Source organism: Epinephelus moara, chromosome 9, assembly GCF_006386435.1.
Source record: "Epinephelus moara isolate mb chromosome 9, YSFRI_EMoa_1.0, whole genome shotgun sequence".
In the NCBI taxonomy this organism is placed as follows: domain Eukaryota; kingdom Metazoa; phylum Chordata; class Actinopteri; order Perciformes; family Serranidae; genus Epinephelus; species Epinephelus moara.
The window spans coordinates 7,050,462-7,076,302 of NC_065514.1; the positions used below are offsets into that span (position 1 = coordinate 7,050,462).

The window sequence follows — 25,841 nt, forward strand, 5'->3', positions numbered from 1 at the left end:
CAAAGTCGAAGTCTGGCAAAAAGTCAGCCATTATTCTATAAATCTTTCATGAAATAAATGAATGAACTTTTCAGGCTACTGTCCGGTTCTGCCTTCCAGCTCTTGCTGCTTGTTCAGGCACGCTATGAGATCGCTGCTTGTTTTCGTGAGATTTCAGGCACGGTATGAGATGTTGGCGTTATTTGGTTGTCTGTTTAGTGTTAGGACCTTGTGATGAACGGAAAGAAATCAGCAAAAACACATCAGCATAGTGAGTGTGCCACAGGTTTATCAATCAAGGGCACCAGCTGTATCCAGGTTGTGAAAGCTGACATGCAGTCTACTACATTTAGACACAAACAGTAAAACACAAACTAAAATAAACTTCTCTTTTATTTTGGCTTTGGAACTAGACCAATGATTATTTATAAATTCTAGTCTTAGTGTACTTCCAAGAAAATTGCCTGAAGTGTGTGTGTTCTTAATGAGGCAGTGCAGTGAAAGGTAGCCTGCTGCCCTTTCCTGTGGCTCCAGACTGCAGTACATGCAGAGAACAGGTAGAGAATAGATTGGCCATTTCATTATAAATGATTTGCTTAATTATTTTGAATCCTGTCAGAATTATACATATCTGTGTCGACTCATTTAGTCTGTGCTTTTCTTTTCTACTTCCTTAGAAATTAAAGTTGCCGGCGGTTACTGAACGGTACTGGTGGGTCTGAATTGTTAATGCATTTATTCATTTGCTTTATGCAATGTTTTATAGCACGCTAGAGAACAAGGATACTGTTTATTAAACCAAAACAACCTGTGATTATTGTTAATGACAGAAATTCTTCTTCTTTTTTTACCACTTCTGTCCTTCATAGAGACAACCCCACAAGGAGGATTGGATTACAGTCCTTCACTGTGTGCGCACAGTGTGGTAGGAATAATGATTACAGTCGCCATAATCAATACCATGTTTACACAGACTTATCAGTGCAAGTCTGTAGTCGTATATTGTCCAGTGTGTCTCCCTACGAGGTGATGGGTTAATTAAGTGTAGAGTGTAGGGAGACTTCCCCTTTGTTCGGTTGAAAGAGCTTTGTATCCAGGTCAATTGTCGTGTTCAAGTTTTCAGGTCTACCTCACTCTGGGAATTGGTGGTGATTCTTGTGGCCTTTTCGAACAGTTGTAAGTTCATAAGTAGGAACCTGAGAGGTGCCAAACTTAGATAGAGAATTGATTCCTCTGAAAGTGAAGAGGTTGTTAAAACTGTGTAATACAGAGCCCCGAATTTCATTGTGCAGAAATGGAAAGCTCATTAATTGTAGAGCTAGTGTTATAATGTGTAACCATCAATTTTAATTTTGATAATGTTATACGTTTGCAAGGTGGGATTTCATTTTAGGAACATCATTGTACCTTTTCTTTCATGGCAGTAGTCATTTTGTGAGATTATTTTTTTGTGAAAATCTCTGCTGTGATTTCCCTCCACTCCAACAATTACCCTTAATAAGCCTATTTTTAGGTAATAACTTCCATGTATTTTAACACGTATTCACAATGCTTTCATTAAGGTGATTATATTCAAAGAGATACCAAGCCCGGGGCAGAGTTTGGCATCTGCTGAGAATTAAAACCTTGTAGAGAACGACGGAATCAGTTTTGCTCAAACATTCATTTTACTCTCTTATCTCCGGGAAGGATTAGTGCATGGCAGAGAATAAACTCATGACCTGTAATTCGCATTATTGAATTTCAAACTCAAGATTTCTTCACAATAGTCCCGGGGACTTTGTTCAGCACTCTCTGTGAATGTGAATTATCCATTTCATTTTAGTATAAACCCATTAGGGTGACATGTAGGGACTAAGGGCAAGATTAGCATTCAGCTGAAATTCAGCTTTCATGTACCGTCCACAGAAGGGGACGTGTACGCTTCATTGTAGCTAATATTGTTTAGAATTAGTTTGTTCTTATCACTGCGAGGCAGTGTGGCAGGGGTTGCAACTTAAGAGACTTGGCACCGCTGGAAGGTGACTGCCATTTTGAAAACTCTGTCAACGGTGTTTATCAGGGGGGAGCAGGCCCTTTCTAATCCCTTGACCTGACCTGACAGTTTTCCTTTTATTACTTTTGAAGTGATTTGGTATGCAGATGTTGCCGTGACAGTGGTGATACCCTCATCTAAGGAAACAGAAAGAATTTAGCAAAATTGTATGAGTCATATTAAAATAAGATGTAGCAGGGATGAAATTCAAGTCAAATAGACATGTCACTCTGGTCTGGAACTTTTAGCACATTTTAGATAAAGTGTTTTTCCTGCAAAAATGTTGCAATCATGGGTTTGAAGTGATAAAGTAACAGGGCAGAAATCTTAAAAAAAGAGGGGGGATGACTAATGTGATGTTTTTATCATTATCATTATATGTAGGAACATTTGGGCACCAAGAGACCATTTATATGTTGTAATATATTGAGGGTATGCTGTCACAGATTTTACAGATTCACTGCTACAGTTTGCTGCTTGCAGCTTTTAGCAACTTTCCATTGATTGTTTTGCTGTTAGTCCATATTAGTGACTCCTAAAGTCTCTGCAAGTGCAACTTGGAGTCTCTCTGACCCCTAGCAGCCCCAAAAAAGGTCAGTGTAGCATCAAAATTACTATTTAAAACCAACTTGCAACAGTGAAATAGAAATATACATCATAATTTTCCACAGTTTGCTGCCCTTTGCAGCTTTTAGCTAGCCTGGAAATCCAGACTCTAGAAAGATTTTGAGTCTGGCCCTCACCGATACACCCTTCCTACCCAAGGGGCGGCACTAACTGAGGCATATTAAATGCCGCCGCACGCAATTGGATAGCATGATGGCCAATCAGAGCAAAAAACAAGGCGACGTATTCATTGCACTAAGCCCCATTGGTTTGCCGAACAGTGGGGCTAACTGATATATTATGCGTTTGCCGTATCCAGTCGGCAAAACAGCAAAACCGTCCTTCCTGGAAGTGAAGGCTTCTAGGGCAGTCTTCTGTTCCTCTCTCAAGGAAAAAGATAAGTGTAGTTGGCTTAGCGTTTCTTCCAAAGCTAAATTGAATGGATGCAGTCTTTCGGCAGCTGCCATCTTGGCTGTTTACTTTTCGACTCCTACGGCGCAGCGCTGTCCTCATCATGTTACGCCCACCCAGAGCCCGCCTCTGTCAGATAGACTGATCTGATTGGTCCGATAGGCGATTCAGCGGGCTCTGCTCGTCGGGGCCAGATCCCCATGCAGAGCAAATTCGAATTTGCTAGGGGATTTCCAGGTTAGCTTTTAGCTTCTTCTCATGTATTTATGTTTTTGTACCAGTCTGTAAGTGACCAAATGGCTCCGTGAGAGTGATTTGGAGTCTATCTTAAGCTTCAAACTTACATATTCAAACAAGCATGCACAAGTTAAATAAAAAATAAAATAAAAAATAAAATTTTTTACTGTTGAAACTGAACATCAGACTTCTTAGAGATTCTTTTAGCACAGCCAAATGCCAAACAAGACTTTTTTTGGCGACCACCCCCCGTCGCCATCTTTGATTTTTGGAACCAGAAGTCATGAGAGGTGACCATGTTTAGAAAAGAGGCTGGAGATAACCCTACCATGAATTGCTAGTTTGGTAAGCATGGTGTTTTTACAGTTTACGGTTAACGTAAAATGCTAATGCTAATTTTTGATAGCAACAAACAAGCATAAAACCATTTAAACAAAATAAAGTTCTCCAGAAAATTGAACATCTGACTCTGGGGTGTTCTGGTACAGCCAAATGCTGAACAAGACTTTTTCAGGCAACCGGCCCATGTCGCCATCTTGGATTTTTGGAACTGGAGGTCATGAGAAGTGACCATATTTAGAAGAGAGGCTGGAGCTTAGTTAGCAGGTGCATTTACATTGTATGGTTAACTGTAATAATGCTAATGCTAATTTCTGATAGTAAGAAACAAGCATAAAACCATTTAAAGAAAATGTAGTTACCAGAAAAACTGAACATTTGACTCCTTAGAGGTTCTTTGGTACAGCCAATGCAAAACAAAACTTTTTAGTTGTCATGAATGGGAAAATAGTAATAGAGGCCAAAACCACTTCATGTACCAGGCTGTAAACTTGTTTATTTCAGGTGTAAAGTTGGACAATTTAACACGAGTGTCTTTGAGGAACCAGCCTCAAGTGGCAATTCAAGACACTGCAATTTTGCCACTTGGTGTTTGCTTCATTTTTCATCCCCAAAGGTTGCCACTTGATATCTCTCACAAAAGCCACATCCCAAGACAGACGTTTGCAGCCTTTATTTTTAGGTACACCTGGTACAATGTATCATGTCAAATACCACATCCCTTATCTGTCAAGCATAAAAGAGTGGGAAATAAGGATGACGCAACTCTAAAGTATTTATTTAGCAATCAGTGGAGAAGGTTACCAGAGGGTAACATTCCTCTTTGACTTTATTAGATATTATAAAGAATAGGAATGCCTGCCTCTGCCCTACTTTGTCCCAACTTGCCACATGTAAAACATACCACAAGGTTGAGCCTCATGATGAATGATGCAGTCATAAATATAACATCTTTTTTTGAACACTTAAATCTACTGAATCACTTCGGCTACCCGCAGTACTTAAATGGTTTTCCCAAGGCTTTCACAGGCCCAATTATGAAAGCAGTTGACTCCTTCAGGTTCTTGAGTACTACCATCACAAATACCCCTCAAAATGGAGGAGAATATCTACAGAATAATCAATAGTGCCTATCAGAGGACATTTTTCTTGCAGACACCAAGGACAATCGATACTTCACAGTAAATCATGGGTTATTTTCATAGATCAATGGTTAAAAAAAAAAGAACAATCTCCCATCGGAGCTCTTGCCTCCTCCTCAACACTGTCTAAAAGTGGATGAAAAGACTGATCCATTAAAGCCCTGTTCCACAACCACTGTGGAGTTCGGGTATGTTGTGGGTTAGCAAAGAATTATGACAGCAGACGTGTTTTGGTTTCCTTTCTATCATAAAGGCTCCACTTCTGCAGTCTATCTGGAGGTTTTACATAAGCCTCACTGACTGATGACTGGTGTGCTATCTAAAGACATCACAATCCTCGTTTAATATGATATTTACACACGATGAACTCTCTTTGCATACATAATGTGAATAAATATTTGTGCATTTTGCGTGGACTCTAGAAAGGTAACGTAGAATCAGCTAGGGAGATTAAAACAGTCAATCTGATAAAACCTCCTTTAACTCTCTCGGCCTCAGAGGAAGCATGATAATGACATTTTAAATTGTTTCCACAACATTATACCACCACTTCCTGATTTCAGAGGGGATTCTTTGGCATCTACAAGTCTTGAACAGAAGGTGGACAGCTTTATTTAGCTGATCATTACTGGCATGAACAAACTTCGCAAGGTTTTCAGGGATTCTCTACACACACTTCTCAAAACTGCCATCGGCTTACATCTTCATGTGTGCAAAATAAAAACTGGCCCGCAGTTAAAGGGATAGTACACCCAACAATGAAAATTCAGCCATTATCTACTCACCCATATGCCAAGGGAGGCTCAGGTGAAGTTTTAGAGTCCTCACAACACTTGCCGAGATCCCAGGGGAGAGGAGGTAGTAACACAACTCCACCTAATGGAGGCTGACGGCGCCCCAGAATCAAACATCCAAAAACAGCAGCAGTATGGAGATGTTTTGTGGTTTCAATTATGTGTTTTGTTTTTGCTACCTCCTCTCCCCTGGGATCTCCGCAAGTGATGTGAGGACTCTAAAACTTCACCTGAGCCTAGTGATGGCCAAATGAAGCCTCATGAAGCATTTTCTTTATTTTCTGAGCCCACTAGATGGCACTCTTGGTTTAAAGAGAGAGGCTCAAAGAATGGCAATTTAGTGTGTTTTAATCCTTTTATTGAACAAAAAGCGCCATCTAGTGGGCTCAGAAAATAAAGAAAATGCTTCATGAGGCTTCATTCTGCCATCACTACCTGAGCCTCCCTCGGCATGAGGGTGAGTAGATAATGGCTGAATTTTCATTTTTGGGTGCACTATCCCTTTAACTTTCATTGTAGTCCTGCCGTGTTTCCCCCTGACCCCACTAAGGGCCATTACACTGAAACGGTGACCAGCCGCATATCACGCCGACATTAAAGGACGGCTTCTTGCATCAGTGTCTAAATCTCAAGTGCCGGATTTCGATGACTTCTGAGTCAGATTACTCGATATTTTTTGTACATAGGTTGGTTGTAAGAATCAGCACTGTTTATGGCATCTAGAATTATATAATGGTTTATACTTGTGTACTATGTGTTGCTCTGTAGTGATAAACTATGCGTGCCTTTACAATTTTAATATATTTATTAATTTATCCAATATAATGATAAAATGTGTTATGCGTAAGTATAACACAGTGGTGGACATGGCTAGTGGTTTATCTTTTAGAATGCTTTCACACCTGCCCTGTTTGGTTTGGTTCAATCGAATTCACGTTGGTTTGCTTGCAGTTCATTTGGGCAGGTGTGAACACAGCAATCACACTCAGGTGTGCACCAAAACAACCAGACTGAGACCTTCTTGAAGAGGTGGTCTCAATCCGGTTACAAACGAACTCTGGTGCGGTTCGTTTCTACCTGGATGTGAAGCAACTGCAGTCACATGACACATTGTTTGGGTTAAACATGAGCATGTTACAGTCCTGGAGGATTATTAATGTGCACCTCCTCCTGTACTGCCTTAATATGCACATTCAGCACATCCAATGCATCAAAACATTGTTTTCTAGTTGGAGCCGCGCCTCGTTTTCAAACTGTATGCTTTGACTAAAATGAACAATGACAGCAATATAGTCCACGATGAGCAGCGCTAAAATCAACCTGCGTAGTTGTCCCTCCATTGTGACATTAGAAAGTGTCACATTTATCTTGCAAGTGTACTCTTCTTCAATGTTTGCTTTACTTCCTGGATTTTTCCCACATGGAAATTCTGACCAATCAAGAGCAGCTTTCTCACGCAAGACATTTGATCTGGTCCGCTTGTGAATACTGCCGTGAGAACACGAACCAACTCTAGGCAATTATACAACATTGGAACAACTTTATTCTGTATTTAAATCCCCATTAGATGTTGCCTTGGTAACAACTACTATTTAAAAAAAAAAAAACGTAGACTACACAGTGATTTGATAAAAGTATTTTGATTTTTAAACCCAATTTGGGACTTCAAACTAGACATTCGGCAGTTCAAGAGATCAATGACTCCTCCATTGGGTCGTTCAGCCCAAAGTCAGGTCCTGATCCTGGCTGTAGGCAAGCGTATGCAGCTCAGCCTTGATGCTTTCACTTTCCACCATGAAATTTCAGTCTCAAGCTACTGCCTTTTCCTCCATGCAGTCCCTGGGTAGATGTAACAGCAGGACATGTTATTTGCATTTTAAAAATATGTGCACACGAGAGAAGACCATGATATGCTGCTAAGGATGGTGTGATACTAAAACATTTATTTTTGCTGGGTTTAAGGGAGGTCAAGGTCAGCTACAGCACAGCAACCCCTGGAAATGTTAAGGAGATGATACTGGCCTCGAGGACACTCAGTTTGGCAGATACTATGCTGACATACAGTAGGGATGTAAACAGCTGAAGAGCAAAATGTACTACATAAAATGCATTACTTGTCTCAACTTTAACCAAATGATTTCTGACAGTGTTTTCACAATAGGAAGGTAACGAACATTTAACCTGCTTTACCGTTCTAAAATGTGGCACATGGGTACCTGTCTGGTATTTAGAGACGGGTCCGTAGAGACTATCTGACCTACTTGTTCTAAATGGACCCTGACGGTGGCAACTTTTATTTGATGCCTTCTACCAGTTCTTGAATTGCTGTGCTGAGCAGCGGATACTTCCGAAATTGAGTCAAAGTGTTTGTCTGTCAGGTGGGACTTATGAAAATTTGTTGATGTTCACCTTAGAGAGCATTTCAAATCAGTCAATCCACTTTGGGTTGGCTGGGAGGCAGAGCTGTAGTTTCATGGCTGGGATCAAAGGAGCAAAACTCTCACCTTGGTGTGCTGCTGCACTGCTGTCACTCAGTTCTATCTGACAGGATTCTGGGCTGCTCGCACAGCAACTGTAAATTGTAATTTACAAAACTGAAGCCTGGAGCTCAGCAAATCCTGTAAATTCTGCCTGTACGCTCATTTTTGTTTTCCCTGATGCATGTTCTGGATATAGCAGCGGCCATGATCAGAACTGTGACTGACTGATACATTTGCCAAATAAAGAAAGTGTAAGTTTAGCTTGTACTCAAGCTGGAGGAAGACTGTCTACAACTGTGGTACTCTGTTAAAGCTCCTTCACAGGTAGGGACCATGGCTTATTATTGCTGTTCCTTAAAGATATACTACGTGCGGTTCGCTTACAGTGGGAAATGCAAACGGACTATCCAGTGAACCAAAGAGAGGATTGGTGAGGAGGTGCAGGCACTTATTGATATAAAGTTGGTGTTGTTCCATTGTTTTTGTGGTGTCCGGCTGAAGGGGATGGATTTTTCGGTTTCCGTTTTCGGTCCAATCGTTGAGCCAGGTTTTCTTCTTCCTCATGCTTTTTTTCTTCCCGGTCAGTGGTCGTATCCGGCAATACCGCCCCCAAATGAGCAGCTGTTGTAATTGTTGTCCAGGCAGTTTGGTCCACTTTAAAAAGTGCAGCGTGAAAGTGAACCGAACCAAATGAAGGTGTGAAATTTTTTGTCATTCCCCGCCCAATTGAACCGAGTCTCTATCTATCAGGGCCAACACAACACAACAAACTTTTTAAACATATATATTTTTTGTTTTAATTTTTATTATTATTTTCAACTCCCGTTACCTCTACCACACCAGAGGTAGAGGTAAGCCGCAGCGGCGCGTCAATTAAGCGTTCACTGATCTTCACTTCATGCATTGCTCTCATCCCCTGGCTTTCCTTTTCCTCATTCAACAACATTTAAGGGGACACAGAGGAGCAACGTCTCACACCCAGGCACAGACTGTTATCAGGCCATGACAATGCAGCTGACTTCCGCCACAGACTGCAGGGATATCACACTCAGACCGCCAACATGGGTTATATAAAGGGTGAGTAACTTCACATTTACAGTTTTAACTTGTTGCAGTACTGTGCGTTTGTTGTGCCATCACGTTACTCGAACTTTTAACGTTACATCGTGCACAGCTGACTCTGTCACTGTCACCGCCTGTTGAATCGTGCGTCCTGGAAGAGGTCTGTGCCGTGGCGCATGGCCTTTTTTTTTGCGCGTTGTATTTTCACTAATGTTGGTTCTGGTTTGTCTTCAGCAGCTTGCTGTCTGGTTATTGCTTGTTCATTTAAGTCTATCCACTGTATGTCTATCTCTTCATGCTTGTCTCCAAACCTGCTTGTCAGCCTTGCTGTGACGCACACCCAGTCTGGTTTTATGGCACTGAAAACGCATCACCACCCTTCACGCCTCTTAATTCCAGTCTCCTCCTTGACCCTTAAAATGGCAAATATCTACAAAAGGCTGCACAGAAATATTTTCTTTTTCTCTTTTGTGTTATTTTTGGGCTGTAAAGCTCTTTGTCAAAGCCTGTCTGGGTGAAATTCAGGGTTGTATCTCTTTTGCACAATGCAATGCTCTTCTTTTTAATCCAAGATTTGTGCTCCTGCTTTGTGCAGCAACAGACCAGACTAGAATGACTCAGGATTCATATGTGGCCTGGGTCATAATTAGTGGTATGATCATAAAACCCCAGTGCCTGTTATATGCACAGTGGTCTAATGATAATAAAATGCAGATATAGAGGGACAGACTCCACTGATTATTGCAAAATATAAATATTGAGCTAACATTACGTAACATATGACAAGAAAATACCTACAAATAAATACAGGTGCTGCCATTAGTAGTAAGTGATTTGAGGGACACGGTACGTTCAGTTTAATACAAAAGTTAATGGCAAAGCAGGTTTATTAATCTGCAGTGTGAAGCACACTGTGCACTTATGTTGGGATTCATTTGTAAATATGCATATGATAATAAAAAGCATAGTATGAGCCTATTCATGGAAAACAGGTCATTAAAGTTAAACACTACTTGTATCTTTACTCCAATGTAACAACAAAGTAGCATGTAACATGAGCAGTGAGGTGATTAGACAGGCTGTAAACAAGCCAACAGTTCAGCCAGATTATTTAAACCATTTAATTCTAATAAAACACTTGGGTGGTATTAAGGTATTGCAGTACACCAGGGCGTGTAGAAATCCCCATGGTGTGATTTTCGATACCATAAAAAATGGAGATGCTTCTCTTTGTACCAAATTTATACAGAGATGCTGTATTGAGATGATGTATTGTAATGCTCGGCATGCGCCACCAGAGGTCAGTGTCTACTTGTGGAGCAGGCAGCTGAGCTGAGAAAAATGGCGACTGCAAGTGGTGGGGATAATGTTACAGGCCTAGGTGATCCAGCCAACACAGACAAAGAAAGTTCTGGTTAAGAGGGTAAAGCAAGATATACTTCTGTGTCGAATGGCATTGACTCTGTGTAGATGCTTACCCTATGCTGTAGCCTGACATGTTCCAGAAATGTAACCGCACATGGCAGCGACACAGACCTTCCTGTTTGAACCATTTCCCTCAGTGGACACAAAGGTTTTATTTGATTTTATTGTGACAGATCCATACCACTGTATACCACTGGATCTCTAGCCCTTTTTAAACAGGAATTGTGCAAATTTGCAGGAAAGCCCAATCAGTCTTTTTTCAGCATTGGCAGTATAAAAACAAAATCGGGGAGTGCAGCAAAATGCCACCTACCTACATTTGTTTATACAGAATGCGCCTTTTTCGGGGCAATGGGGGGCGTGAGCAAGTAACAAAAGCGTGTGACGTAAACAGTGACGTGGGAGGGAAGCCGCGGCTGGTCCGGTGGCACTTGTCAGACGGCGATTCTCTCATAAGTCGGCCCGTTCTTCACCGTCCCCGTCATCTGACAGTTAATGGCCTCTTCGTTTGCGAGGACAAGGAGGGCGCGCAATTTGTTGTCTACCCAGTTGCTCGTCTTTACAGTGTCTGTCAGGTTTGTGTTTCCCTCTTGCTACTAGCTGCTCGCTAATTCCTGCTATCAGCTGTTTCCTGTTTATCCACCACCAGTGGGTCGCACGTGCGGCGTCATCAACAGCTCATCCCACAAGTCATCAACAGCCCCTCCCATTGCGGACGACCGCTGCTGTCTGTTTAAACTAAAAGGGTTCTGCCAATATGACTACCCTACGAGGCGGAAAATTGGGCACCTTGGATCAACTCACCAATCCGGCTCTGTGTGTCTAAACGCTCGCAGCTGGCCGGCAAAACGGCCCAACATTCGTGGAAAATCTGGCAGTGTAAAAGGGGCGACTGATAGATATGTGACGTTATGGATATGTGACAGACCAATAAACATGTCCCTTTTGTCCAGTGACCTGTATTTATATCTGTGTACAATAGCTTCTATAACGTGTGTTATCACTCTTACCACGACATAAGACAATAAAGATGAGAAAAAATAAGACAAGTAACTTTCATTCTACTGTCTACTGACAGTTTTGTTTTCTCTTTTCTTTCGGTGGTAGGTCTTCTTCGCTGATACTTTGTTGTAATTTGCTCCGTACAATAAAGCGATCCATTGTCCCATTCACTGCTTTCTCCTTTCAAATGTCATCATCCCTCACACTGGCTGCCAATCAGGGCTTTTGATGTGTCACACACTTGTAATTCCCACGCACCAATGGCGTCAAATAGGTGTCCCTTGAAGGTTTTTTATTAGGAAATGGGTGCACACAACAAACTGATACAGTCAATTGAAAATTCACTCAAAACTTTTTGTATAGGCCCAGTTGAATGTTGCAAAAATAATGTGTGGTTATCACAAAATCCCATGACAGACCTGGATTGGCATCATGGCACACCATTTGAGAACACTGAGCCACAGTGTAGGCAGTGCTTAAAGCCAATCCACAACTATAAAGCCTCCTTAACACATCAGACCTTTCTGTTTAGCCCACTCATGTCGCTATGCTGCGGCAACAAGTCTCATCAGTTCCTCCAGCAAGTATCTTATTGCCTATCTTTTATATAATTTTGTGGCTGTAAGTATTTTACACAAATACCGTCATATTCCGTATACCTGGATACCTGTATAAATGGATACCGCCCAAGCCTAATACATGATTTTGTTTTGACTAGGAAAAACTGTGTGTAGGCACAAGTATGGGAAGTATGAAAATAAGTGTAGAAACTGACATTTTTGGTAATACCTTTACTGTTCACCTCCTGTTCCAAAAAGTTTGGCTAACCCTTGTGTTCGTCTGAAACCAGTTGATTGTCCGACTGCTCGTGCATCTTTCTGACTTCTTTTAAGTAATGCTGTTGCCATATTCTCAGATTTCAGACCTAATTCTGTCGGACATGTTTTTATTATGGTTGAAACTACCAAAATAAAACTATGACAAACCTGGTAGTGGAGTGGTTGAAAAAGGTTACAGGGGGGAAAAAGAGGTGCAGTTAACAATGCAGCTCACATTGCCAGTTCAGATTAAACCACTGAGTCAAATAGCTTTGTATGGGCTCTGGCACACGCACGCCTCAGGCCTGGATGTGTCGACATTAGGAGGTGCCGTGTTAAACCGGTGTTGCGATTGGTGCCTGTAATCACAGAAAAGACTGCCCTCTTGGGTATTATTGTGATGATGAATGAGTTTCAGTAGCCATTCATTTCAGTTCAAGGTTCTCAAGAGCAGCAATGTGTGTGCTGAAAGCTCCTGAGCATTAAATGATAAATGTGTCAGGAGCTGATCAACTATCCATCGCACACGCGGTCTGAACGCTCTACGGGCTGCATTTGTTAGAAAGAATAATGATGCATCGCTGGTGTTTTGTAGCCTTGGCGATCTGTCGACGTGTCTCCCGAGAATATTTTCTCAAGAGACAATCTATCATTTTTTCAATTCCCTCTGTCATGTTTGGTATTCGCTTTAAATATTTGAGAACACGCACGGCTTTTTCGTAAATGTTCCTTCGTAGCTATTCACTCGAAACACTTCATCGGCGGCGCTCTCCATTGTTGCACCTTTAGGTGTAATAGCTGTAATGCAATTGTATCAGCCTTGCAGCAGAAGGTCAGCTTTAAAAGGTTTTCATTACGGAAAAGGTCAGTGCTTCCAGGTGTGAAGCTTCGCCGCGGCGGAGACGGAAAAGTCAGAAACATTGAAAAAATATTTAATTGGATGAATTGTCTCTAATTGTGTTAGATTTATTTATTTATTTGTTGCTGGGTTGCTCTTTAAGTTTGGCAAAAGGCATCAACTTTGTGTCCGTGTACGGTGTTTGTGTGCGTACATGCGTAGTGTAAACTCCCATTGCTGCCATAGTCCCCCCTTATTTGTCAATGTGTGTGTGTGTGTGTGTGTGTGGGTGTACATATTATGTGTGTGGGCTGTTCCCTCCACTACCCTGAGCGGTGGCTAGGGGGTGCACTGTGGACACGGTGTGTGTACGGGCAAGAGAGAGAGACAGAGAGAGAGAGAGTGTGTGTGTGTGTGTGTGTGTGTGTGTGTGTGTGTGTGTGTGTGTGTGTGTGTGTGTGTGTGTGTGTGTCTCTCAGTAATGTATTCCTGCCTGTGGCTGGGCTGGTCACATGGGGAGAGCAGCCTGTTTAAAACAGCCTCAGCTCGCTCACTCAGAGCAGTGCGAGACACAGAGACAGACGCACACGTTCTCTCTTTCTCCCTCTATCTCTCTTCCACGCACGCACGCATACACACACACATGCTCATGCACGCAGGCGGCAACTTTCCTCTATCGGACTGACACAGCACACACGCCGGGATAGACACACTCTCCTTGCTACAGTGGAGAAGAGGATAAGGAGTGACAGATCAGGACACAAAAAAGAAATACAGAAAAAAGAGGAGGTTTCCAGTGAGTAAGACCATTTTTATATTTTTTCTTATTTTGATTTTTTGGGGGACTTTGCTCTTCTTCTTCTTCTTCTTCTTCTTCTTCTTCTTCTTTTTCTTCGTGCTGTCTGTGTGACCGGGACCTGACAGGGACTGAGGGAGGGAAAGAGAGTTGGATGGATAAAAAAAAGGAGGAAAGGTGACAGAAGAGAGCGGAGATGTGGTGCTAGTGCAACATCGGGATGCCTCTCCATCTCCCTCTCCCTCTCCCTCTCCATCTCCATCTCCATCTCCATCTCCATCAATCTGTCCCTCTGTCTGTGGGAGCTAACGCTGTTAATTAGCAGCATGCGCTTGGAATGAGAGGAATGCCGTTGCGCGGAGCTGGAGTGGGGCTTGCTTCGGACTCTTGTGCTTTCCTATGTGTGTGTGTGTGTGTGTGTGTGTTCTCTCTTGTCTTTTTGTGTTTTGTATGCCGGCTGCATTGTGGTTGGTCAGCCCGCACTGATGTCGAGCAGATTCCCTGAGAGACGCACGCTGCTCCGGCTGTGATTAATAGAAACTCATTGATATGCAGATGGACGGGGGGCTAGAACACGGCACTCTGTTCCAGTGATATGAGTGATGTGTTGTGGGTAAAGGGGACAGTCTGGCCGCTTCTCCTCCTCCTTATCTCTCCTGTCCAACTGTCTCTTGTATCTGTCTGTGCCTCTCTGTCCTACTGACTCACTGTCTCTGGCTCTCTCATCCTCCCTTCACACTTCCCTCACCGCTCGTTTTTTTTGTCGCCTGCCGCTGATCTCTCCCTCTACTCACTATCCTTCCCTGTTTCTTCGTTAACTTTTCTCCCCGTCCTCAGCCCCCTCTGCTTTTCCACGTCTCCTGGGCTCTATACGCTCCTTTTTGCTCTCTATCTCATTTTCTCCCCCACGCTGGTGCACGCTGGTAGTAGATTCCTCAGTTGCATAGAAAGAGAGAGGATCGCGGAGTTGTGAGGAGGGAAGGAGGGGAGGGAGGGGGAGAAGAAAGGGAGAGGAATGAAGGAGAAAGTGGAAGGAGGGGAGGGTAAGGGGGGGGCATTGAAAAGGCTGACACTGGCTTGGACAATTAGCCCGGGGAGTCCGTCCTGGGGTGCTATTCTGAGAGGGGCTTTGGCCCCTGGGCCCTGGGCGCTGGGTCACGGGATGCCTTGACCCCTCCAGTCGACAGCTAGGCATGGGAGCCATTATCACGGCCTGATTGATTAGCACTGAGCGGAAATCCCTTTTCTCTTCACTCCTTGGGAGAAAAAGACGGGCGCTTTTTGTCCTTTTGCTGCTGCTGGTTTAATATCTGCCTGCCTGAATGTGGAAAGCTCCTTTTTTTTACTGTTGTCAGTTACAGAGGTCTGGTCTCTATATCTTCTCTCTGCTTGTCTTTTTCTCTCTTACATTACCTCTCCTAGACAGCGCGTGTGTGTGTGTGTGTGTGTGTGTGTGTGTGTTGAAGTGGGTACTATATTTACTGAACTAACAAGACAGCCAAGTTGCCCTCTGAGAAAGATGCTGCAAAGATTTGTTGGGGGACCTCCCAATATTCAGACATCTGATCTGATTGTGTTTTTTATTTCACTTCTTTCGCTCTCATCACTCCCTGAGCTTGTATGAGTAATGCACCTGCAGAGATTGTTAGTGATGCATCTTAGAGGCTACCTGGAGGTTGTGGATTTAAAAAAAAAAAAAAAAAAAGAAGTGGAGGTGAAAGAGAGGAAACTAGGTGATAAAAAAGAGAGGGAAGGAAAATGTGATAAAAGACAAGAGTGGTGGGGGAACATATACCCCGGGACAGCTTGGGAAATTGAGCTCCTCTCTTCAGTCTGTGTGTTTCCCTTTTTATTGTGTCTCCATCTCCATCTCATTTCGCTGTTTTGATCTTCCTGGCCCCACCTCTCGCTAACTCTCGCTACTTTCGCTCTCCCTCAACACCCCCCCACCGCCTCCCCCTCCTTCTCCTCAGACTGGGAGTTTAGCGGGGTGTTTAGCCCAGCTCACGGCTGATCAAAGCAGTGTGTGTCAGACTGGGCTTAGCCCAGGCACTCCTAATGGAGCACCGTTTTCATGCCTAGTTGGTGGTGGAGCGGGAGGGAGAGATGGGAGGTTTTGGAGGGAGGTGGGTTGGGGGGAGAAGGGGAGTGGGGTGCAAATAGAAAGACTGACAGAAAGAGTTCAAGGGAGGGTGAGACAGCGAGCAGACAGACGGAGAAAGGGACGGCGAAGAACGGCACAAGCAAGCATATGAGGGCAGAAATAGGCAAAAGGTGAACGTCGACGGGCAAAAAAGACAGTTGCTCGCTTGCTGTCAGAAAGCACACAGAGAGACAGACAGGGAGCAGAGAGACAGACTGTCCAGCCCTTTCCAAACGGAGGGACCTTGCACCAACAGGGCATCCAGTTTAGGCCAGCACAGGATAGCTCCCACACATGGTTTGGTTTTGGGCTGGAAGCAACACCAGACGGGAAGAGGCCAGCGTGTGCATGCATGTGTGCGTGTGAGAGATAACGAGAAAAAAACAGGAGACGTATGTGTGCGCGCGCCTGTGTGCATGGTAAGCATCTGTGTGCCCGTCTGTGTGCGCCTATATGCCAAGCACCAGACAGGCATGCATGTAAACTCTATATTGATTTTTAACAGACTATAAAAAGCCGTCTAGACTTCTTGGACAATGACCCTGAAACCCAAAGTTTTATATCTTCTTATTAAGACATTTTTGGGGAAGGAAAGAAATATAATTTCTCAGTGGAGTTGGGGGAAAAAAAGTATTTTAACCTTGAGAAATGAAATGAAGTCCTTAAATTGGAGAATGGTACTTGCGTCTTATTAAGGGGCCAGTGATGACTGGGAAAAAGATGTTTTAAAGTGATTCTGGAGGAACTGAGGGGTAGAAATTGATTGACAACTAATTTCAGGATTGATTAAATGTCACTTAAAGACTGCTAGAAAAGTATGTTTCAGTAGATACCACTGAACATCTCTCCTTCTCTCCCCTGTCATCCGTTTCTCCAATTCCTTCTTTTACCTTTTTTTCCATACCTTTAGTGATTTTTCTGTGTCCTCTCCTTCTCTTTATCCCCCATTACATCTTCTCCAATCCAATTACTTCTTCTTTTCTATCCCTCCCTTGTTCGCCCTCCTTCTCTATTACCGACTCCTCGCCCTTCCCACCCTTCATCCGTCTCTTTTACTCTCTCAGGTCCACTCTGTCTTACCTTCCCCACACTCCTTTTTTTTTTGCCCTTGCCTCTCCTCTCCCATCCCCACCTTGCAACGCTGGTGTTTATGCTTCAGACAGAATAAAGGTAAGGTAAAACTAGGATAATATTTCCCCTAACATACTTACTGCCTGGGTAAACATCCTCGGACAGATGTCCGAGTGTGGGCCTGATCAGAGGAGGGCGGGGGGCGCTGCAAATCTCACTGCTGTAACGTACACAGAGGCTACAAATTGGAAGCCGGTGTGGAGGAGTGGAGGAGTGTTGAGGGGGGGAGTACAGAGGTAGAAAGACTCAGACTTTTTTCCTTGAAAATTAAGCAGTTTCTGGAGGGCAGAGGGAGGGCTGTAGCTTTTTTTATTAGCAAAGAGAAATGTAGGGACTGGTCAGGTAGTAAGGAAGCAGGCTTCTCACGTTGAGCTGGCACTGACCGTCAGTATCACTTGTTGAAATATGAACATCACTTTATTAATAATGGAAATGTTTGGCTGCTGTCTGGTTCACGTGCTCTCTGCAAGCGGGCGCAGGGATAAGGTTTTGGGGATAGCAATGCCATTATTGACACCGTTATGGACTCCTGATAAATTTTCTGTGTGGGGCCTACACAGGTTTTTTCCAGCTTCAACACAACAGCTTTATGATCTCTAATAAAGTATGCTGCTCAGTTGGGAAGCAGTGGCACTTGTGCTTCAAATACATAGCATTCCTGGACATTACGCCCATTATGTTTCAGCATATTGCTGGTATTTTTTCACCCTTTTTGACACATTGCAAGCAGCACTGCTGTCATCTTTCCTCATGAAGTGAAGCCACGCTTTGGACCCTTTCTTTGTTTTCACCTTGACTCCTTCTTGTTGCAAGTTTACAGCAGCGTAGACTAGGGCTGCAACTAACGATTATTTTCATTGTCAACTAATCTGTCAATTATTTCTTCGATTAGTCGACTAATCATTTCATCTAAAAATGTGTTAAAATGTTGAAAAATGTCGGTCTGTCTCTCCCAAACCCCAAAATGATGTCATCTAATGTCTTGTTCCATACTCACGCCAAAGGGTTTTAGTTCACCATCATGGGAGAGTGTGTAAAGCTGCCAATATTTGAACGTAAGAAACTGCAATAAGAGTATTTTGAGGTACTTTAATAGTACTTTTCTATGAAAAATGACTCTGATTTGTCGACTACTAAAATAGTCACCGATTATTTTAATAGTCGATTAGTCATCGATTAGTCGACTAACTGTTGCAGCCCTAGCATAGACACATTAGTTTGACTTAATTGATTTGCAATGTGCAATTGTCAGAAAAACATGCCGGCGTTGATTGAAGGAATTGATAAGCCTGGAGGTAGAGTTGTTATGATACCGATACCAGTATTGGAAATGCCTCCGATACTACCTAAAATGGTGGTTGGGATATTGGCGAGTATGCTATTCTTAGCAATTTGATGGTGGCACCGGGTGGCATGGTGTCGCAGTGGTCAAGATGGTTCCAGGTTCGAGTCCACCGGCCAGCTGGGACCCTCCTGTATGGAGTTATCATGTTCTCCCAGTGTCAGCATGGATTTTCTCTGCATTCTCCGGCTTCCTGCAGCAATCCAAAGACATGCAGGTTAATTGGTGAATTTTAATAAATTGTCCGTAGGTGTGAATGTGAGCATGAATGGTTGTCTGTCTCTATGTGTCAGCCCTGTGATAGTCTGGTGACCTGTCCAGGGTGTGACCCGCCTCTCGCACAGTGAAAGCTGGGATAGGCTGCAGCACACCCATGACCCTAAACCAGGATAAGTGGTTAAGGAAAATGACTTGTTTGAAGGAACTGATGAGCTCAGAGGTAGAGTTGGAAATGCCTCCGATACTGCCTGAAATGGTGGTTGGGATACTGGCGAGTACACTAGTCTAAGCACTGCTTTGATACCATGAAATTTATTGAACTTAAAAGTAGTTTCACAGCAGGATGTATTCAGTTTTCCCAGAAATCAACTTGTCTTTGCCACTTTAAAACAGTAGCCTACACAGCAAGATGTCGGCAAGGAAAGTCCCACCAGTATAAAGTCAATGTGTACAGTATGCCAAGCTTTAGTTTCAAGGTTAGTATACAGCTGTTGATTTCTTTAAATGAAGTGGTATTGGATCAGAACTCTGTATCGTCACATGCACAGGTCCAGGTACTGGAATCGGTATCAGGAAGGCAAAAATCGTATCCTAACATTTACCCTATCTACTCAGAGGGGTATGATTCTGATGGATTGGACAATTTGGAACCGGCTCTTAATTGAAACTGGTTCTTGATCCCCATCCCTAAGCAGGTCTCTGTACTTGACCAAGGACTGTACAAAAGAAGTATCATTCTTCAAGTGCAAGTGGACAGTTTGCTTTTGCAGTTCAGAAAGAACAACACAGTGCTGGTTCATCTCTGGTGGCACAGATTTAGATTTAGGCTCTACAAAAGTAAGGTGTGCAAAAGTAGGCTGAGGCTGTGTTCACTGTGTCACACTCTGATAAACTTTCAAGGTATAGCAACCTTTATTTGACCTGCCACTAAAAACGACTATGTCTTTACCCTCCTGATCGACAAAAGTTGAATACATATCTCAACTGAGTCCGTGTTAAGATAATCGTTACTGAAAAGCTGAGCCTAATTAGAGTTAGTAAGGGAATCAAAAGGATTCAGATTTAATAAGCTGATCACCAAATTTGGATTTGACAAAATGCTTTCGTACCCCAACCCTAGAAGAGAAAGAGGAAAAGTGGCAGGGAGAGATGCTTGAGGAGTAAAACATGATTTCGGTTAAGCATATTTGTGGGTACATGCACGCATATAGACACATTACATGCCTCTGTGAAACAGATGCAGGCGAGATCTTTGTACGAAAAACCTCCAAACGGCAGCAGAAACATGAGAAAGCCAGTGCTCCTCTCTGGCACCGCGCAGCTCCCACGCTTTCTCCGTCTCCCCTCTCTCTCTCTCTCTTTAGTTAGATATGCCACTTGCTGTGTGCTTTTATCTAAATGCACCTAAGGGTGTGAAAACATGACAAGATTTTGTTGAGATTTGGCCCCAATTAAGCCGCCTCACATGCATTTCAGAGATCCACATTTTACAACGGTTTCCTCTCTGCACCCTGAGCTGGAAGATCTGGCTCCGAGGGGGTACTCGGTGTGTAATTATTTCGGTAATCCGAAAGAACTCTTGTGCTTTCTTTGTACATTTTTAATACGGAGAGGACTTGCAGATATTAAAGCACTATCTAATGCCATAACTCATAACATACCCTCTTACTATGCATCAGGATCTTCAATTATGGACAGTCGTGTCTGTGATTGTGAGCTTCTCTGCTCCTGCGTTAGTAGACATTTCTCTTAACTTGAATATATCTGCTCTTTTTGCTCTTTTTTTTTTTGGTTCTATTTGTGTATTTGCCTGTTTCTCCGCTTGTGAGTCAGTCTCTGCTAGTCAGCCTTTTTGTCTGTCAACTTATGTGTGTTCCAGCGGGTCAGTGTGTGTGTCAATTTGTGTGTATATCTGCTCGCCTCTGCTGCATTTTCATCCTTAGACAGCTCTCCGTTCAGCCCCTGTAGCGCTCTTGCAGCCCAGGCAATAGAAGAGTTTGACTCCTCTAACTTTCTGATCAAAGCAAATGAGGGATGAAAGGAGGGAAATGGATAAACCCTCTTATGAATATGCATGACTCCTTGCCCGCAAAAACTTAAACTAGCCCCCACTCCTCTACACACAAACACACACAAGCTGCCTCCTCCAGTAGGGGGCAAACCTCTTGAGTTGTAATACTGTATTTGCATGCAAGTGTACTTCCCCTACAGCTAATGACCATCTGAAGGACATATAATCTGTCACTATACTGATGGAGCAATGCTCTCTGACAGCAGCAGCACACTTTAATCTAAAGTATATATGCTATACACACACACATACTTACTTTTGCATTCCGACACATAAAGTGCTTACATTCAGCATATAAGAATAATTTCTTTGGACACAAGTGCATCTTGGGGATATGCAGCGCAGAGTAATGTGCCTCCAGGCTACAGCACAATATAGCACAGTATGTATGCAGCACAGGAATACATGATGAAACTTGTGAGACAATCATTAGCAGTATAGTGGGGAAGTAGACGTGTGATGTGTATCCATCCATCCATCCATCCATATAAATATCCATCATCCATCTGTCTATATTGTGACGCTGTTTACTGCTCAGTATTATAAACTAACTTCCTATATGTCTTTATTTTTACTTGGCACACCATGCAAGACATGTTGCTAGCTCAGTACATACTGAATGCAGTGATTAAAGCCAGTTGGCTCATTATGTGTAGTTTTGCTGTGGTCGTACCTTATAGAAAGAACAGAAATAATGGGAAAACTTCCTACTATTTTGGACTTGGGGACATTCACACTTCTATTCTAAGATGGTTATCCCAATGCTAGCTTGTGGTCACACCAGATAAATGGAAATGGAGCCTATATCAGTCGGTTTTATCTTGTTAAATTGTTGTAGCAGTTTGTCGGGAAATGACACAAACATTGTCTGGTATCTGTTTAGAGTTAGAATGTTAGAATTTATTTCGGTCTGCGAATAGAAATAAGAACATCATGTATTAATCTACGAATTTATGTAAATAAAGGCATACTTTGGATACTTAAATAATACAGTACAAAACATTACAATAAAGTAATGTAACATAGCTTAAACGCTTCTGCAGTCTGAAGAAGGTGTAGGCTGAAGCTACAGCTTATAACACCTACCCATTTAACAGCACATCATATTTAGCAATCAACAACAAAACAAACAACTTTTGGATAGTTAAAGGTAATAATTGTTGTTTTGCTCTGTACATAATTTGAGCTGTTTTAAAGTTGACCAAATCTTCAAATTTAAGAGTAGTGAGTTTGTTGGTTCTCTGTATGAAATTTTGTTTGTGATTCTCATGGCTCTCTTTTGACGTTTTGAAGTATTTGTATTTGTTGGCAGTGTATGGCGGAATAAACAAACAGTTTAAAGTGTATAATGAGGTTTGATTTAGAAGATCTTTAATATTATATGATATTGCAGTTGACTTTGAAATTTTTGATTTGAGTGAAATGAGTGAACCAGTGTTAATATCAGATATTATTTGGATGTAGGTGCCAGTTGTTGTGGTTTTTCACCCATTTTCCCACAGGATTGTTGTAGGGCAACACAGCTATAAAAAATATAATCAAAATCGCTATGTGGCCAAGTGCGATATCTACATCGTAGGGGCTGCAATTTTTATGATAAAGGTAAAATGTGCAACATATAATTGTGGTCTCGGCCTACAAATAATATTCCAGACATAAGGTAACATACTTGTTTGGTACAGACCCTAGCAAAAATCATATCACCATCTTTTTATGCCTCCGCACAGGCGATAGCCACAGTCGAAGACATTATGTTTTGGTTGTTGTCCATCCCATTCTTGTGAAAGCAATATCTCAGAAACAGCCTCAGGGCACTTCTTCAAATTTGGCACAAGCGTCCCCTTGGACTCAATGATGAACTGAATAGATTTGCGTGATCATAGGTCAAAGTACAAGGTCACTGTGACCTTGCCTGTCTCATTCTTGTGACCGTGATATTTCAAAAACATTTTTGAGGATTTTTTTCAAATTTGGCACAAATGTCCACTTGGACTCAACGTTGAATTGATAAGACTTTGGCTGTCAAAGGTTAACGTTCACTGTGACCTTGAACCTGTGTCATTTTTGTAAACATGCTATCTCACAAACACCTTGACGAAATTTCTTCAGATTTGACCCAAAATCTGGTTAGAATTTGGTGGTCAAAGGTCAAAGATCAAGGTCAGTGTGACCTCACAAAACATGTCTTTTTTTTATATATATACTTTATTAATCCCCCTGAGGGGAAATTCAATTTTTTCACTCCGTTGTCATTAACACACAGGTCCGAAAGACACACACATGCACAAACAGGACCTATACATGCACAAAGTGGAGAGATGTCAGAGTGAGGGGGCTGCCATGGACAGGCGCCCGAGCGGTTGTGGGGGGTTTGGTGCCTTGGCAGCGCCCAGGAGGTGAACTGGCACCTCTCCAGCCACCAGTCCATGCTCCATATTTGGTCCGGATGGGGACTTGAACAGGCAACCCTCCGGTTCCCAACCAGAGTCGCTATGGACACCCCCTTTTTGGCCATAACTCGAAAATTCTTTTGCTAATTATGATAACACTTAACACGAATGTCTAATAGGAGATAATAATGAAGTGATGACATTTTATATCCAAAAAGTCAAAGCTCAGCTTCACTGTGACATCATAATGTTCTGCATAAAACCCTTTTGTGGCCGTTATTCAACATCATAGGAGCAGAAGGAGAGTCATTTGGTCAGATACTGAATTGGTGACAATAACCTTGAGTGTCCACCTTGAAACCGTGCTAATTGTATCGATCTTAAGTTGTATAGATCTGCCAGGGGGAAGATGTGTGTGAAGTATCCATGATTTCACAGACATGGATGTAAACTGTAAGAGACACTTGACTGGTGTGCAGAGGCATACAACCACAGCATGGTTATTCAAGTTTGTATATTTTTTCCTGTGAAAATGAAATCTAAGATCTGTCAAAAAGGCTTAGTTTGTTGGCACCTCTGTAGTTCTAGTTATCCCAGTGGTCAGAAATTGCCAGTATCTCTGACTTTCCCTCACTCAGCTGCTTATCAGTATGAAAGGACGTGAATGTGGCATTAGCCTGTACTGAAATCAATTATTCCTGCAATCACATATCCCTTTGAAGAAATACATGGCTGCACAGTATGACTCAAAGAGAAGACATTTATAGTTTGATCCTAACATTAATCATTTAATACCAGTGGACTGATCCGCTTTGATCCTTGAGGTTGAGATCCTTGAGCTTTTGTTAAAACGGCCATGGCTCTTGTTTGTTTTTAGGTAATTTCTCAATCCATGTTTTACTGTTTACTGTGATCTTTGTCTGTTTATCCATGACGTCTATTGCCGGTCATGCTGCAGTTCTTCTGTTTATTCCAAACTAACAAGAAACACATCACTGCCAGTGTAGGAGAGGATTTTTTTGAGGGGAGAAGATGTGAAATATAAGCTCCTCTTTGAGAACTTTAAATGCTCATGCTGTCAAATGTTGCCTGTTTCCAGCAGAGGACAAGGTGGCACAAGAAGCGAGTGAAGAGATGTGCGACTGTCAGGGAGAGTTACAGGACATGAGAGAAAAGCTGGCGACTGAAGAAGTGAGACAAGTGGAGGTCGGGTGTCGCTAACGGCGGACAAGACTGTGGTCATTCTTGAGGGAGAGGAGAGACACAGGGGTCAGGGGAAGTGACAGGGAAAGTTGAGCCGAACAACAGGCGAGAATGCTTTCACCTGAGGCCAAATAGGAGGATACAACAGTCACAGAATACCTGACAGGACGGAGGAGAGGAGAGGCATAGCTAACAACATATGTGACTTGTTGAGGGAAGGATTAAAGGAGACAAGTAACTGGAAAGACGACTCGAGAGGTTAGGAGGAAGGGTAACAACAAAAGTGATTGTGGTCAGAGGAGGAGAGCAAGGAAAGTAGGAGAACACGGGAGATTCAATTATGGAGCAGGAGACAGTTTTACTGAAGGATACCATCAGGCGTGATTGGGACTAGAAGGAAGGTGGCAGAAGAGAGGAGGCAATGAGAGGAGTGGATAGTAGGAGAGGAAGACTAGAAGAAATGAGAGTGGATGTGGAGGTGAGGTGAGGAAATTAGAGGTTAGGAAAGACTATCAACAGGCATGAGTGTGATCAGAGTGTAGTGAGAGGAGACCGGAGGAAAGGACGGCACAGAAAACAGGGAGGATGGTGAGCACGTGGCAGCCTAACACCATTACGGCCACTAGCATGATTGAGGTCAGAGAAGAGGAAGGGGTCCAAAGATTAGAGAAAATGAAAGGGAAGATGTCGGGCAGGTTTGGAGTCAAGGCAGTGCTTGGAGATGTGACGATGGTCATTGCACAGAATACAAATGGAAGGAGAGATGGGAATCAGATGCAGTGAGGAGAGACAAGAATACAGGAGGACACAGGCATCACACTTTTGACGGTCCAGTGTGGAGGATTTCGGAAGATATATTGGCAGGAATGGAATTTGATACAAGTATGTTTCCTTTAGTGTATAATCACCTGAAAATAAGAATTGTGTTTTTGTTACCTTAGAAGGAGCGGGTCCTCATCTACAGAGATTGCCGTGTTGCACCGCCATATTTCTGCAGTCGCCTAGAAAGGACAAACCAAACACTGGCTCTAGATGGGGCCATTTGCATTGTCACATCTGCCACAGTAGTTAGAGCCCCTCTGCAGCAAGAGCTTTGGAAAGACTCTAATTTTTAATTGTGAAACTTACTTAACCAGTTTCAATTGATGGGTCTGTTTGATTTTTTTCAGAGGAAGAGACTTCTGCTGTTAATTCGGTTCCCGGTTAAAACCCTGCTGAACATCTGGAGCTAAGTTAAGATTTTCTTTATCGGTAAGGTTTCCTGAAAATAAAATCAGTTGCACAAACACCCTTAAATCTTGTCCTCAAGGTGTCCTTAAAATGTTCCTTTAAGTATTTATGGTTTTCTCCTTGTCTCGGTCTTAAACTGAAGGATCCC

General features: G+C 42.7%; 1 protein-coding gene and 1 long non-coding RNA gene across 3 annotated transcripts in view; one reads left to right on the forward strand and one right to left on the reverse strand.

The window, feature by feature from the left end:
* LOC126395214 (uncharacterized) overlaps nucleotides 1-25,841 on the reverse strand; it is a 903,426-nt gene that overhangs the window by 668,083 nt on the left and 209,502 nt on the right. The window lies entirely within an intron of this gene.
* cntfr (ciliary neurotrophic factor receptor) overlaps nucleotides 13,706-25,841 on the forward strand; it is a 354,906-nt gene continuing 342,770 nt past the window's right edge. The window contains exons 1-2 of one of the 2 annotated variants that reach the window (XM_050052470.1): nucleotides 13,706-13,964; nucleotides 25,633-25,714. The gene's annotated coding sequence lies outside the window, so the exon portion shown is untranslated. The remainder of the gene's footprint in view (nucleotides 13,965-25,632; nucleotides 25,715-25,841) is intronic. The other variant, XM_050052469.1, reaches the window with a different exon arrangement.